Source organism: Theropithecus gelada, chromosome X (assembly GCF_003255815.1).
Source record: "Theropithecus gelada isolate Dixy chromosome X, Tgel_1.0, whole genome shotgun sequence".
Taxonomy (NCBI): domain Eukaryota; kingdom Metazoa; phylum Chordata; class Mammalia; order Primates; family Cercopithecidae; genus Theropithecus; species Theropithecus gelada.
Window position 1 is genome coordinate 92,266,510 of NC_037689.1, and position 16,752 is coordinate 92,283,261.

The 16,752-nt window shown below is 35.7% G+C and overlaps 1 pseudogene across 1 annotated transcript; it reads right to left on the bottom strand.

Annotated features, from left to right (window-relative positions):
• Positions 1-12,058: 12,058 nt before the first annotated feature.
• On the bottom strand, positions 12,059-13,233 carry LOC112616083 (annotated as a pseudogene). The gene has a single exon (XR_003117559.1). The product of XR_003117559.1 is annotated as a eukaryotic translation initiation factor 3 subunit E pseudogene (transcript).
• Between the last annotated feature and the right edge of the window lie 3,519 nt (positions 13,234-16,752).

Consider the following 16,752-nt stretch of genomic DNA (forward strand, 5'->3'; position numbering starts at 1 on the left):
ACATATTGTCAGAAAAATAGAAGCGCAGATGCCTTTTTGGTCATGTGACTCTAATCTTTTTAAAAAATAAAGACAGTTTGAAGATCATTGGTAAAGTAAAATAAAATCGTTTTCAAAGTTAAAACATTTGAACTAAATCAGACAGGTCAGAATCTATTTGTCAGATTCTTTAAGGCCATACACTGCTTCTATGGCTTTTAATAATTGTTCGATTTGTCTGTCTTACAGTCATTACATTCTAGGTAAGGCCTGAGGACATATGGAGTTAGCCTGGTCACCTGGCTAGGCTGGAAAGGGTCAGCCTTTATCTGAAGCTCTGTCCTTGTCCTAAGCTCTACAATCTTATGCATGGTTAAAGGTACTCACCAGGTTTGTCATTAAAAGTAAAAGTTGCTAAGAGTTAACATTGTAACATGCACTTGAGAAGACTGGATAAACAGTCTACATGGACTGTATACAAGGAAAGTAGAATGTGCTTTTGGTGAGAGGTTATAAGAAGGCATGGGAATATGGTTTTTGTTAAAGGAAATGTAATTTCATCTAGCTCAGTGGGTTTTAAGGATTGGCCTAACCTAAAGAAGTAATGGAACAAAACCGAAGGTTTAAACAGGTTAAAAAGGCTTTGTGAAGGGTTGATCTTGTAAAAAGTTCTGTGGGTATAAGCAAGTTGGCTAAGATTTCTAATATTTAGTTTTTCCATAAGTTGAATATTGAAATAAAAGCACACTAATGCAGGGCTATAATCTGCAACAACATATCTGAATAACAAGGATTTATTACACAATAAGTTTGCTGTTTAACAGAAAACTGCAAAGGGTTATGAGAGGTTTATTGAAATTTTACCTTGTGGTCAGCTAATAAAGATTTAATAGATATGTTTATAAGATTTTATTAACAATGAGGTTTACCATTAACAGTACAGTAATGCAAAGGTGGAATTTGGCTTTCTTTATAAACAGATTTTTGGGTAATGTTAAAAAAATTTAAAAATTCTGTTTACTTTTTAAAGAAATGACAGAAAAAAGAAGGGAGAGAAAGGAGAAAGATTCAGTTGGCCTCATAATGGCTTTATTGCATCCTGTTTGGAAAACTGAGTCTTTCTTCTATCAACAAGTAAGGATTTTTGCCTTTTCAAAATTTTGGAGTTATCATTTTTGCTAAATAAATAACTTATTGTGACTCTGTATTAATCTCCTACTCTAAGCAACCTGCCTCCAAATCCTGTTGGGCAATGGGAAAGTGTGGCACCCCTCCCTCCAAAAGAAAAAAAATCACAACTTTTCACAGTACTTAAGGGACCAATTACCATTCTCTCACTGGTTCCTGATAACATCTAAATACCCCACGCCTCTTTGGAACAAAAATATAATTTACAAAATGGTGTCTGCATAATATTTACCCAACCTCTGAATTCATCTTTACCACTAGTAGCCCTGGTTTTTTTTCCTGGGAAAGCTACCTAAATCTTTAACCAATAACTTCGACCTAGATAGTCATAACTCAGAGGTTTAACTTTACAAAAGAAAAACAATTTTTGTCTAATTCAAAGGTTATTTAAATATTATATATAAAACAAGATAAAAGGAACCAGGAGGTAAGAGAGACATAAGGAAGGTTATTAAGGTAAAGAGGTATTTTTCATAAGAAAGGTTATGAAGAAAAATATTTTATGAGAAAGAATCTTGTATGGTAAATTTTTGTCCTAAAATAAAATGACTGGTTGTTTAAGAAAAAGATGTTTAGGACAAATCAGAAAGTCCAGAAATGTCTCAAATGGTCTGGGCAACTCATGAGAAAACTCGTGAAAAGAAATTTATGAGAGGAATGTCGTATGCAATTAGGGTGTAATAATCTCACAAAAATTGGTTTTCTATAGTGCATCTAATTAAATTCAAACACTTTTTCATTGAGTTCAAATTCCAGGTGATCTAAACAGTCTTCGAATAAGGAAAAAGAGTGAAGCAGCAAAAGATTTTCTTTACCTTCTTTAATTCAGCATTTTCATCTTCAAATGATGCTGTGAACAATATTTTGGTCTCTCTCCAGCGATGCCTGCTACCCTTACAAGTTTCCCCTGGATTCAGCTGAGCACCAGTTTTACCCTGACATGCTCCCTAATCCTGATGAGTACCTTTCTCCAGTAAGATCCAATATCATAAGTCCCACAGTCTTGGACAGTAACCCACAGGGTCTCCTGGAAGACCAACAACCACAGGTAGGGTCAACTTTGCACCCAATGCCAGCAGGAAGCAGCTGGAAGATGAGACCTCTGTCCCGATGCCAAAGATTTATCATTGTTGTTCTGTCTTGGGGATCGGGGGTAATGTGGAGTCCTGATAATATAAGTAAACAACAATGAGGAAGGGCCCCCAGGTGGGTATGAACCTCAATGGGGAAGGACAATGAACAATTTTCCTGAGAGACTACTAATCATAAACAACCTGCAAGCGCAATGACTTGTTCCACAGGCACAGCTATCTTATTTTGCATGTAGCCCCCTCCAGCAGAACCCTAGAAAACTTCATTCCACCCCTTGCCTCTTTGAAGACAGCCCCTTCTCTGCTGTGGTAACTGTTGCAAACTTGCAATGCATTTTTATACTTTCTCTAATAAATCTGCCTTTCTTTATTTCTGCTCTGATATTTATTATTTTTCTTCTTCGACTAATTTTGGGTTTGATTTGCTCTAGCTTTTTCTAATTCTTTAAGTTACATTGTTAGATTGTTTATATAAAGTTTTTTCTCTTTACCAATTTGAGTACTTATAGCTATAAACTTCCCTCTTAGTGCTGTCTTTGCTGCATTCCATAGGTTTCTGTGTGTTGTGTTTCATTATTGTTTCATAAATTCTTTCAAATTCTTAAAATTTCTTTATTGATCCACTGGTAAATCAGGAACGTATTTATTATTATTATTATTATTATTATTATTATGCTTTAAGATCTAGGGTACATGTGCACAACGTGCAGGTTTATTACATAGGTATACATGTGCCATGTTGGTTTGCTGCACCCATCAACTCGTCATTTACATTAGGTATTTCTCCTAATGCTATTCCTTCCCAAGTCCCCCACCCCCAGATAGGCCTGGGTGTGTGATGTTTCCCACCCTGTGTCTAAGTGTTTTCATTGTTCAATTCCCACCTATGAGTGAGAAGATGCAGTGTTTGGTTTTCTCTCCTTGTGATAGTTTCCTGAGAATGATGGTTTCCAGCTTCATCCATGTCCCTGCAGAGGACATGAACTCATCCTTTTTTATGGCCGCATAGTATTCCACGGTTTATATAGGCCACATTTTCTTAATCCAATCTATCACTGATGGATATTTTGGTTGGCTCCAAGTATTTTCTATTGTGAATAGTGCCACAATAAATGTATTATTTAATTTTTATGCATTTTAATAATTTCCCAAATTCATCTTGTCATTAATTTCTACTTTTATTTCATTGTGGTGAGAGAAGATGCTTGATATTATTCAAGTTTTTTTGTTTTAAGGCTCATTTTGTGATCTAACATATGGTTTATCCTTTAGAATGGTTCATGTGCTGAGAAAAAGAACGTGTATTCTACAGCTCTTGGATGAAATGTTCTGTAAATATTTATTGGATACATTTGGTTTACAGTGCAGATTAAGTCTGATTTTTTTTTGCTGATTTTCAGTTTGGAAGATTTGTCCAATGCTGAAAGCGGAGTGTTGAAGTCTCCACCTATTATTATATTGGGGTCTATCTCTCTCTTTATCTCTAATAATATTTACTGTATATATCTGAGTGCTCCAATGTTGGGTGCATATGTATTTAAAATTGTTATATCCTCTTACTGAATTGACCAGTGTATTATTATACAGTTACCTACTTCGTTTCTTCTTATAGTTTTAGGTTTGAACTATAGATTTTCTGATATACATATAGTGACTCCTACTCATTTCTGGTTTCCATTAGCATGGAATATATTTTTCCATTCTTTTATTTTAGGTCTATGTGTGCATTAACAGATGAGGCATTTTTCTTGTAGGCAATATATAGATGGGTCTTGTTTTTCTTCATTCAGACAGGCTATTTATTTTGATTAGAGAATTTAATCCATTTACATTTAAAGTTATTATTAATAAATAAGGATTCACTCCTTCCTTTTTGTTATTTGTTTTCTGGTTCTTTTATGGTCTTCTCTTCCTTTTTTCTTTCTCTGGTTATATTATTTAGTTTCTTGCTTTTTATTCTTTGTGTACCCATTGTATATTTTTTGGTTGGAGGTTACCATGAGGCTTGCAAATACTATCTTATAACCCATTATTTTATCCCAATAACAACTTAATACCTTACATAAAAAAAAACAAACAAATAGAAAACTAACAAAAATGCTATGCCTTAATTTTATACCCCCACTTTTGACCTTCTTTTGTATCCGTTTATATTTTATAGTATAGCCTTTGTCTTGAAAATCTGTAGTTATTTTCAATTGGTTCATCATTTAGTCATTCTACTTAGGATAAGAGTAGTTTACACACCGTGTATTTACTACTACCCGTGAGTTTTGTACTTTCAGGTGATTACTTATTGCACATTGATGTCTTTCTTTCTGATTGAAGTACTCCCTTTAACATTTCTTGTAGGACACGTTTGGTGTTGATAAAACCCTTCAGCTTTTGTTTGTCTGGGAAAATATTTCTCTTTCATATATAAATAATATTTTGCTGGATATACTATTGTAGAGTAATTTCTTTTTCTTCAGTACTTTAAATATGTCACGTCACTGTCATATGGCCTGTAAAGTTCTCACTGAAAAGTCTGCTGCTACACATATTGGAACTCCATTTTATGCTCTTTGTTTCTTTTCTCTTGAAACTTTTTGAATGCTTTATCACTTTACCTTTGGGAATTTGACCATTACGTGTGTTGGGGTAGTGTTCCTTGGATTAAATATGCTTGGTTTTGTGTAATTTTACTGTGCTTCGATTTTGATATCTTTTTTTAGGTTTGGGAAATTTTCTGTTACCTCTTTAAATAAACTTTCTATCCCTATTCCACCTCCTCTTTAATGTTAATAAATCATAGGTTTGCACATTTGAGGCTATTTTCTAGATCTCATAGCTGTGCTTCATTATTTTTATTCTTTATTCTCTTGTCTTTTCTTATTGGGTATTTTTAATTAGCCTGTCTTCAAGCTCACTAATTCTTTCTTCGGCTTGATATATTCTGCTATTAAGGACTCTGAGGCATTCTTTAGAATGCCAAATGCATTTTTCAGCTTCCATTATCAAGCTGGGCATATCCCCTGTTTCTAGACAGTAAAACAAAATTTCCAGGGACTCAGGTTATTATGGGATTGTGTTGTTTGAATGTTTTGTCCCACCCAAGGTTCATGTGTTGAAACTTAATTCCTAATATGACAGTATTAAGAGGTGCGGCCTTTTAGGAAGTGATTAAGTAATGAGGGCTGCTTTTATATTAATGGATTAATGCTGTTATAAAAGAAGCTTTAGGGGGGTGTGCCCAAGGTGACCGAATAGGAACAGCTCCAGTCTCCAGCTCCCAGTGTGAGTGAGACAGAAGACGAGTGATTTTTGCATTTTCAACTGAGCCTCTGCTGCTGATACCCAGGCAAACAGGGTCTGGAGTGGACCTCAAGCAATCTCCAACAGACCTACAGCTGAGGGTCCTAACTGTTAGAAGGAAAACTAACAAACAGGAAGGACATCCACACCAAAACCGCATCAGTACGTCACCATCATCAAAGACCAGAGGCAGATAAAACCACAAAGATGGGGGAAAATGCACGGCAGAAAAGATGGAAATTCAAAAAATAAGAGTGCGTCTCCCCCTCCAAAGGAACGCAGCTCATCGCCAGCAATGGATCAAAGCTGGAAGGAGAATGATTTTGACGAGATGAGAGAAGAAGGCTTCAGTCCATCAAACTTCTCAGAGCTAAAGGAGGAATTACGTGCCCAGCGCAAAGAAATTAAAATCTTGAAAAAAGAGTGGAAGAATTGATAATCAGAATAATTAATGCAGAGAAAGCCATAAACGAACGGACAGAGATGAAAACCATGACACGAGAAATACGTGACAAATGCACAAGCTTCACTAACTGACTTGATCAACTGGAAAAAAGAGCATCAGCGATTGAGGATCAAATGAATGAAATGAACCGAAAAGAGAAATCTAAAGAAAAAACAAGAAAAAGAAATGAACAAAGCCTGAAAGAAGTATGGGATTATGTAAAAAGACCAAATCTACATCTGATTGGGGTGCCTGAAAGTGAGGGGGAAAATGGAACCAAGTTGGAAAACACTCTTCAGGATATCATCCAGGAGAACTTCCCCAACCTAGTAGGGCAGGCCAACATTCAAATGCAGGAAATACAGAGAATGCCACAAAGATACTCCTCGAGAAGAGCAACTCCAAGACACACAATTGTCAGATTCACCAAAGTTGAAATGAAGGAAAAAATCTTAAGGGCAGCCAGAGAGAAAGGTCAGGTTACCCACAAAGGGAAGCCCATCAGACTCACAGCAGATCTCTCAGCAGAAACTCTACAAACCAGAAGAGAGTGGGGGCCAATATTCAACATTCTTAAAGAAAAGAATTTTAAACCCAGAATTTCATATCCAGCCAAACTAAGTTTCATAAGTGAAGGAGAAATAAAATCCTTTACAGACAAGCAAATGCTTAGAGATTTTGTCACCACTAGGCCTGCCTTACAAGAGACCCTGAAGGAAGCACTAAACATGGAAAGGAACAACCAGTACCAGCCATTGCATAAACATGCCAAAATGTAAAGACCATCGAGGCTAGCAAGAAACTGCATCAACTAACGAGCAAAATAACCAGTTAATATCATAATGGCAGGATCAAGTTCACACATAACAATATTAACCTTAAATGTAAATGGACTAAATTGTCCAATTAAAAGACACAGACTGGAAAACTGGATAAAGAGTCAAGACCCATCAGTCTGCTGTATTCAGGAGACCCATCTCACATGCAGAGACATACATAGGCTCAAAATAAAGGAATGGAGGAAGATCTACCAAGCAAATGGAGAATTAAAAAAAGCAGGGGTTGCAATAGTAGTCTCTGATAAAACAGACTTTAAATGATCAAAGATCAAAAGAGACAAAGAAGGCCATTACATAATGGTAAAGGGATCAATTCAACAGGAAGAGCTAACTATTCTAAATATATATGCACCCAATACAGGAGCACCCAGATTCATAAAGCAAGTCCTTAGAGACTTACAAAGAGACTTAGACTCCCATACAATAATAATGGGAGACTTCAACACCCCACTGTCAACATTAGACAGATCAATGAGACAGAAAGTTAACAAGGATATCCAGGAATTGAACTCATCTCTGCAGCAAGCAGACCTAATAGACATCTATAGAACTCTCCACCCCAAATCAACAGAATATACATTCTTCTCAGGACCACATCACACTTATTCTAAAATTGAACACATAACTGGAAGTAAAGCACTCCTCAGCAAATGTACAAGAACAGAAATTATAACAAACTGTCTCTCAGACCACAGTGCAATCAAACTAGAACTCAGGACTAAGAAACTCAATCAAAACCGCTCAACTACATGGAAACTGAATAACCTGCTCCTGAATGACTACTGGGTACACAACAAAATGAAGGCAGAAATGAAGATGTTCTTTGAAACCAATGAGAACAAAGATACAACATACCAGAATCTCTGGGACACATTTGAAGCAGTGTGCAGAGGGAAATTTATAGCACTAAATGCCCACAAGGGAAAGCTGGAAAGATCTAAACTTGACACTCTAACATCACAATTAAAAGAACTAGAGAAGCAAGAGCAAACACATTCAAAAGCTAGCAGAAGGCAAGAAATAACTAAGATCAGAGCAGAACTGAAGGAGATAGAGACACAAAAAACCCTCCAAAAATCAATGAATCCAGGAGTTGGTGTTTTGAAAAGATCAACAAAATTGATAGACCACTAGCAAGACTAATAAAGAAGAAAAGAGAGAAGAATCAAATCGACGCAATTAAAAATGATAAAGGGGATATCACCACCGACCCCACAGAAATACAAACTATCATCAGAGAATACTATAAACACCTCTATGCAAATAAACTAGAAAACCTAGAAGAAATGGATAATTTCCTGGACACTTACACTCTCCCAAAACTAAACCAGGAAGAAGCTGAATCCCTGAATTGACCAATAACAGGCTCTGAAATTGAGGCAATAATTAATAGCCTACCAACGAATAAAAGTCCAGGACCAGATGGATTCACAGCCGAATTCTACCAGAGTTACAAGGAGGAGCTGGTACCATTCCTTCTGAAACTATTCCAATCAATAGAAAAACAGGGAATCCTCCCTAACTCATTTTATGAGGCCAACATCATCCTGATACCAAAGCCTGGCAGAGACACAACAAAAAAAGAGAATTTTAGACCAATATCCCTGATGAACATCGATGCAAAAATCCTCAATAAAATACTGGCAAACCGGATTCAACAACACATCAGAAAGCTTATCCACCATGATCAAGTGGGCTTCATCCCTGGGATGCAAGGCTGGTTCAACATTCACAAATCAATAAACGTAATCCAACAAAAAAAAAAAACCGAAGAAAAGACAAATACCACATGATTATCTCAATAGATGCAGAAAAGGCCTTTGACAAAATTCAACAGCCCTTCATGCTAAAAACTCTCAATAAATTCGGTATCGCTGGAACGTATCTCAAAATAATAAGAGCTATTTACAAGAAACCCACAGCCAATATCATACTGAATGGGTAAAAACTGGAAACATTCCCTTTGAAAACTGACACAAGACAAGAATGCCCTCTCTCACCACTCCTATTCGGCATAGTGTTGGAAGCTCTGGCTAGGGATCCTTAAGCTGATAAGCAACTTCAGCAAAGTCTCAGGATACAAAATCAATGTGCAAAAATCACAAGCATTCTTATACACCAGTAACAGACAAACAGAGAGCCAAATCATGAATGAACTCCCATTCACAATAGCTTTGAAGAGAATGAAACACCGAGGAATTCAACTTACAAGGGATGTGAAGGACCTCTTCAAGGAGAACTACAAATCACTGCTCAGTGAAATAAAAGAGGACACAAACAAATGGAAGAATGTACCATGCTCATGGACAGGAAGAATCAATATTGTAAAAATGGCCACACTGCCCAAGGTTATTTATAGATTAAATGCCATCCCCATTAAGCTACCAATGACTTTCTTCACAGAATTGGAAAAAACTGCTTTAAAGTTCATATGGAACCAAAAAAGAGCCCGCATTGCCAAGACAATTATAAGCCAAAAGAACAAAGCTGGAGGCATCATGCTACCTGACTTCAAACTCTACGACAAGGCTACAATAACCAAAACAGCATGGTACTGGTACCAACACAGACACATAGATCAATGGAACAGAACAGAGCCCTCAGAAATAATACCACACATCTACAGCCATCTGATCTTTGACAAACCTGACAAAAACAAGAAATGGGGAAAGGATTCCGTATTTTATAAATGGTGCTGGGAAAATTGGCTAGCCATAAGTAGAAAGCTGAAACTGGATTATTTCCTTACTCCTTATACGAAAATTAATTCAAGATGGATTAGAGACTTAAATGTTAGACCTAAAACTATAAAAACCCTAGAAGAAAACTTAGATAATACCATTCAGGACATAGGCATGGGCAAGGACTTCATGTCTAAAACACCAAAATCAATGGCAACAAAAGTCAAAATTGACAAATGGGATCTAATTAAACTAAAGAACTTCTGCACAGTAAAAGAAACTACCATCAGAGTGAACAGGCAAACTACAGAATGGGAGAAAATGTTTGCAATGTACTCATCTGACAAAAGGCTAATATCCAGAACCAACAAAGAACTCAATCAAATTTATCGGAAAAAAAAAACCATCAAAAAGGGAACAAAGTATATGAACAGACATTTCTCAAAGAAGACATTCATACAGCCAACAGACACATGAAAAAATGCTCTTCGTCACTCACCATCAGAGAAATGCAAATCAAAACCACAATGAGATACCATCTCATACCAGTTAGAAAGGCAATCATTAAAAAAATCAGGAAACAACAGGTGCTGGAGAGGATGTGGAGAAATAAGGACACTTTTACACTATTGGTGGGATTTTAAACTAGTTCAACTATTGTGGAAAACAGTGTGGTGATTCCTCAAGGATCTGGATCTAGAAATATCATTTGACCCAACCATCCAATTACTGAAGATATACCCAAAGGATTATAAGTCATGCTGCTACAAAGACACATGCACACATATGTTTATTGCGGCACTATTCACAATAGCAAAGACTTGGAATCAACCCAAATGTCCATCAGTGACAGACTGGATTAAGAAAATGTGGCACATATACACCATGGAATACTATGCAGCCATAATAAAGGATGAATTTGTGTCCTTTGCAGGGACATGGATGCAGCTGGAAACCATCATTCTTAGCAAACTATCGTAAGAACAGAAAACCAAATACTGCATGTTCTCACTCATAGGTGGGAATTGAACAATGAGATCACTTGGACACAGTAAAGAGAACATCAAACACTGGTTCCTATTGTGAGGAGGGGTAGGGGGGAGGGATACCATTAGGAGATATAACTAATGTAAATGACGAGATAATGGGTGCAGCACACCAACATGGCACAGGTATACACATGTAACAAACCTGTACGTTGTGCACATGTACTCTGGAACTTAAAGTATAATAAAAACAAACAAACAAACAAACAAACGAAAAAAAGAATCTTTAGAAAGCTGTCTCACTTTGTCTTCCTGTTTTTCTGCTGTGTGAGGGTTTAGTAACAAAACATCATTAATGAGGAATGGTGTCTCATCAGACACTGAACATTCTGGTTTCTTGATCTTGGAATTCCCAGCTTCCAGAACAGTGACAAAATAAATTTATATTATTTATAAATTACCCAGTCTGTGATGTTTTGTTGTAGCATCACAAATGGACTGAGACTGAGACATGGTTCTTTCCTTGGAAAGAGGAATTTGGTCGAGGCAAATACACATTCCTCCTTTTGACAGTCCCTAGCTCTACTCTTATCTCTGTTCCATTGTTTCAGGGCCTTGTTTATCTCTTTAGATGTTTTCAATTAATCCTTGAAATATTAACAGATAAAATTTAGGTGTAGTACCCACCTTTCAAGCTGTAACTCTGTGGTGCAAAAGCATTTGAATTTTCTTTCCTAATATCGACAATGAAAAATCTTCCTAAGTAAAAGCAAGCCAGTGTACAATTTCTCTTGGCTTTTTAGGTTTCCACTGAAAAGTCTACTGTTATCCTGATGGGGTTTCCTTTGTAGATGATCTCTCTTTATTCTCTAGCAGACTTTAAGGTTTTTTCTTTAACATAGACCTTGGACAGCCTTGTGTCTATATATCTTGGTGAGGTTTATTTTGTATAACATCCCACAGGTTTTCTCTAGATTTCTTGTGTCTAGAAGTCTGCTTCTCTAGTAAGATAAGAGAAGTTTTCTTGAATTATTTTTTCAATTATGTTTTTCAGATTATTTACTTTTTCTTTCTCTCTCTCAGGAATTTCAGTAATTTATAGATTTTTTTTTGCTGTACATAGTCCCATATTTCTCAGGTATCTTGTTCATTTTTTAACATTATTTGTTTCTTAATTTTTGTCTGACCAGGTTAACTACAAAACCCATCTTCAAGCTCTGAAATTATTTCTTCTGCTTGATACAGACTATTGATCAAGCTCTTAGTTGAATTTTGGAATTCCTTAAGGAAGTTTGCCAATTCCAAAAGCTCTGATTGATTTCTTTTTAAAACGTTTATCTCTTGTTTATTTCTTTAATTGCTTTAGAAGATTCTCTTTGTTTATTTTTTGAATCAGAGTCCATTTATTCCAATTCTTCAAAATTTATACTTAATATGTGATTTCCAAAGTTTAAGTCACTCTTTATGTAATAGTTTGATTCTTTCATTTTTCTTTTACAGTTTTTTTTTAATCTTTTCTTTACAGTTCTTCAGTAGAAGCCAGAATCTTCATGACCTAATTTAGAATCAATCTTGGCACCCAAGATTGCATTTCTTATTAATTTTCTAATTAAATTTACAATTTACCTTTCAGCTTCTTCTGGAGTCACGTTCAATTTATCTGCCAACATGTTAATGCTGATAAACTGGTGGATGCAACAGAAAGTCTCAAATATGAAGAGATGGGCATTTTCAGTGAAATCCTCAAGACAAGTCACCAAGAAGAAATCATTCACAAGCACTCATTCACATTCCCTCAGCTTTTTCTGAGCTCCATCAAAGTCAAAGTTAGCATATATGCATTCAACAAATTCTGTAACTGGGTTTTTATATGTGTAAGACTCCTGTTGAGTAACTTTAACGAGATCTTTTTGCACCTATCGACATTTTCAAACATTCTTGTTTGTTATGACTGCTGTAGTCAAATAGCAAAAACTGTGTGTACACATTGTCTGAATTGCTTTAAAGATACAGTGGCTGGTAAGAAAGAGATCAATAATGTTGTGAAGAATTCTGGGGTGATTGAAGAAAACAAGCAGAGACCAGTTAATGAGTCATGTTCTCTGCTGAAGAGACTGGAGTGGAGAACTCACAGAATTATTATCTATCTTCGCTTTTGACCGTGTAAGGTGTTCCATGGCTGCATCGCAATTCCACATTAAGATTTCAGAGGCCAGCTTTCCCCAGAGTGAACTTAAAGCATTTCTATCTGTTGCTGGAACCAACACACTAAAAAAGTACAGATATTCTGCTGCTCCTGAGTAACTCTCACATTCATTTTGAAGTTGTGCATATGTGTAGATCATATCTAAGTATTCCTGTCTAAAACCACTCTTGTCTGCCAGGTAGTCAAAGAGCATCCTACCATCCTTGTTGACTTCATTTCCTTGTAATTTCTGGATCTTCAAACAGCTTCACAATTGGTTCTGTTTCTGCCTGAAGCTGTTTTAATTGTGCAACCATTGTGGTTCTTTTCTCTCTCAAAGCATAAGGAGCATCATCAGAATAAAAGTTTTTGTATACATCCATAGCGAAGTCTATCATGTTAGTGTTACTAAGAAGGTCCAATTTACCTTGTATTTATTCCTTTTCATTATATATCTCCTTTACAGAGAGAAACTCAAAGAGCGGTAAGACTAGATGCCGATTCAAAAAGTGGGCGATGTGAGTAGTCAAGTTGTACTCCGCCATCTTTCCTCACTCTTTGTTGATTTTAACTCTTGTCTTGGATTTCTTTGAGCTTCTATTCAACTCATGCTATGAAATTTTTATCTGTTATTTTTGGGTTTCTGTTTTGGTTAGGGGACATTGCTAGAAAGCTAGTGCAATGCATTATTTGTGTCGCTACATTCAGATTATTATGGTGCCAGAATTTTTGCACTGGATTTTTCTCTTCTAAACACAATGGCATTTTAAATGTTGTAATTATTTTCTGAATGGGTCAATTCTTTTGTTTCTTTTTCTTTATTGGTTATCATAATTATTTTCTTTCCATTTCCCTTTTCTTTTTGGCTAGGAGGTGTGACTGTAGAGTGCTGGAAAGAGATTTTAACATTGCTTTTACAGCTGTATGCACTTTTCTTAGTGAGTTTAATAGTGGGCACTTCAATTTGCACTACAAGCCTGGAGACAACACTTACAGAAATAAGCCATTTGTGACCAATGTGGCTACAAACAGTCTTTCATTAAAAATTTTATTTCAACAGTTTTTGAAAATACAAACATTCTTTTTTTTATTTTTTTTGTTTTTCATGATAGTCATGCTTTTATTGTTTTACTTTTATACCATTTTTTTTTTTACCCCAGAGGCAATAGAGAGTCATGATATCTGCTACAAGATGAATACAAAAGGAAATAAATTTGGATACTGCAAAAACAAGCAAACAGATTTCTTCCCTGTGAGGAAAACTAAGTGCCCTGTGGAAAAAAAGTAATTTGCTTTCTTACAGCACTTTGTCAAAATCAGAATGGCTCCTGTCCCCAGAGCTGTTAAACTTTTTTTTTTTTTTTTTAATGTGGCACATATACACCATGGAATACTATGCAGCCATTAGAAAGGATGAGCTCGTGTCCTTTGTAGGGACATGGATGCAGCTGGAAACCATCATCCTTAGCAAACTATCACAAGAACAGAAAACCAAACACCGCATGTTCTCACTCATAGGTGGGAATTGAACAATGAGATCACCCGGACACAGGAAGGGGAACATCACACACCGGGCCTATTGTGGGGTGGGGGAAGGGGGGAGGGATAACATTAGGAGATATACCTAATGTAAGTGAAGAATTAATGGGTGTAGCATACCAACATGGCACATGTATACATATGTAACAAACCTGCACGTTGTGCACATGTACCCTAGAACATAAAGTATAGTAAAAAAAAATATATATATATATATGCAAGCATTTTTTTAAAAAAAAAATTATTTCAACAGTTTTTTTAAGGTACAAGTGGATTTTGGACAAATCAACATGTTCTTTAGGGATGATTTTTGAGATTTTAGTGCACCCTTCAGCCAAGCAGGTATACTGTGGCCAATATGTACAATTTGTAGTCTCTTTTTCCTCACTACCTTCCCCCTTGAGTCCCCCAAATCCATTATATCACTCTTATGCCTTTGTAACCTCAGAGCTTAGCTCCCACGTATAAGAGAGACTATACAATGTTGGATTTTCCATTCCTGATTTACTTATCTGAAAATAATGACCTCCAGCTCTCGCTCAGTAGCTGTAAAAAATATTACTTTTCTTTTTCTTTTTCTTTCTTTCTTTTTTTTTTTTTTTAAAGACTGAGTAGCATTACATGGTGAATATGTGCCACACTTTATTCACTTGTTGGTGGAAGGGTACTTACGTTGTTTCTATATCTTTGCCAATGAAAATCTTGCTGTTATAAACATGGGTATGCATATGCCCTTTTTATACAACGACTTCTTTTTCTTATGATAGATACTCAGTAGTGAATACGGTGATCAAATGGTATTTCTAACTTTATAATGTTTTCTAAGTGGTTGCACTAATTTACATTCTCACAAGCAGTGTAAATTTGTGCCCTTTTCACCACATCCAAGCCAACATCTGTTGCTTTTTGACTTTTTAACTACGGCCGTTCTTGCGTGAGTAAAGTCGTATCTCATTGTGGTTTAATTGGTATTTCCCTGATGATTAGTTATGTTGAACATTTTTTCATATGTTTGTTGACTGTTTCTATATCTTTTAAGAAATATCTATTCAGGATCTTTGCCCACTTTTTGGTAGGATTATTGGGAGATTTTTTTTTGCTGATTTGTTTGAGTTCCTTGTAGATTATGGGTACTGGTCTTTTTCAAATGAATAGTATACAAATATTTTCTCCCACTCTGTGGGCTGTCTGTTTACTCTGTTGATTATTTATTTTGCTCCACAGAGTCTTTGTAGTTTAACTGGGTCTAGGTCTGTTTATTTATTTTTGTTTGTGTTGCATTTGCTTTTGGGTTCTTAGTCATGAATTATTTGCCTAAGCCAATGTCTAGAAGAGTTGTTCTGATGTTATCTTCTAGTATTTTACATTTTCAGGTCTTATACTTAAGTCTTTGATTCATCTTGAGTTGACTTTTTTATAAGGTGAGGGATGGGAATCCAATTTCCTTCTACACTTCTACCTGTGACTTGCCAGATTTTTATTTATTAACAGTGTTTCCTTTCTCCCAATTTGTGTGGTTGTCTGCTTTGCTGAAGATTAGTTGTCTATAAATATTTGGCTTTATTTCTTGGTTCTCATTCTGCTTCATTGGTCTACATGCCTATTTTTATACCAGTGCCATGCTGTTTTGGTAACTACAGCCTTGTAGTATACTTTGAATTCTGGTAATGTGATGCCTCCAGGTTTGTAATTTTGGCTTGGTATTGTTTTGGCTATGTGGGCTTCTTTTGTATTCCAAATGAATTTCAGCTTTGTTTTCTTTAGTTCTGTAAAGAAAATGACAATGGCATTTTAATGGGAATTGCATTGAATCTGTAAATTACTTTGGTGAGTATGATCATTTTCACAATATTGATTATTTTAATACATGTATATGAGATGTGTTTTTATTTGTTTGTGTCATCTATGATGACTTTTAGCGTTTTCCAGTTTTCTTTGTAGATATATTTCACCTCCTAGGTTAGGTATATTCCCAGGTACTTTTTGCAGCTGTTGCAGAAAGAATTCAGTTTTTGATGTGATTCTCAGCTTAGTCATCATTGGTGTATAACAGTGCTACAGATTTGTGTACGTTGATTTTTGTAACCTGAGACTATTAAATTCATTTATTAGATCTAGAAACCTTCTGGATTAGTCTTTAGGGTTTTCTAGGTATACAATCATATCAGTGAACAGTGACAATTTGACATCCTCTTTTCCAATTTGGATGCCTTTTATTTCTTTCTCTTGTCTGATTTGTCTGGCTAGGATATCCATTATTATCATGGATAGAAGTGGCGAAAATGTGGATCCTTATTTGATTCCAATTCACAGGGGAGAATCCTTTCAACTTTTCCCTATTCAGTATAATGTTGTCTGTGGTTTTCTTCCATAGGCTTTCTATGCCTATTTTGTTAAGGATTTTTATTATAAAGGGATGTTGAATTGTATTAAATGCCTTTTCTGCAGCTATGAAACTAATCATACGGTTTTTGTTTTTAATTATGTTTATGTGATTTAACACACTTATTTACTTATGTGTGTTA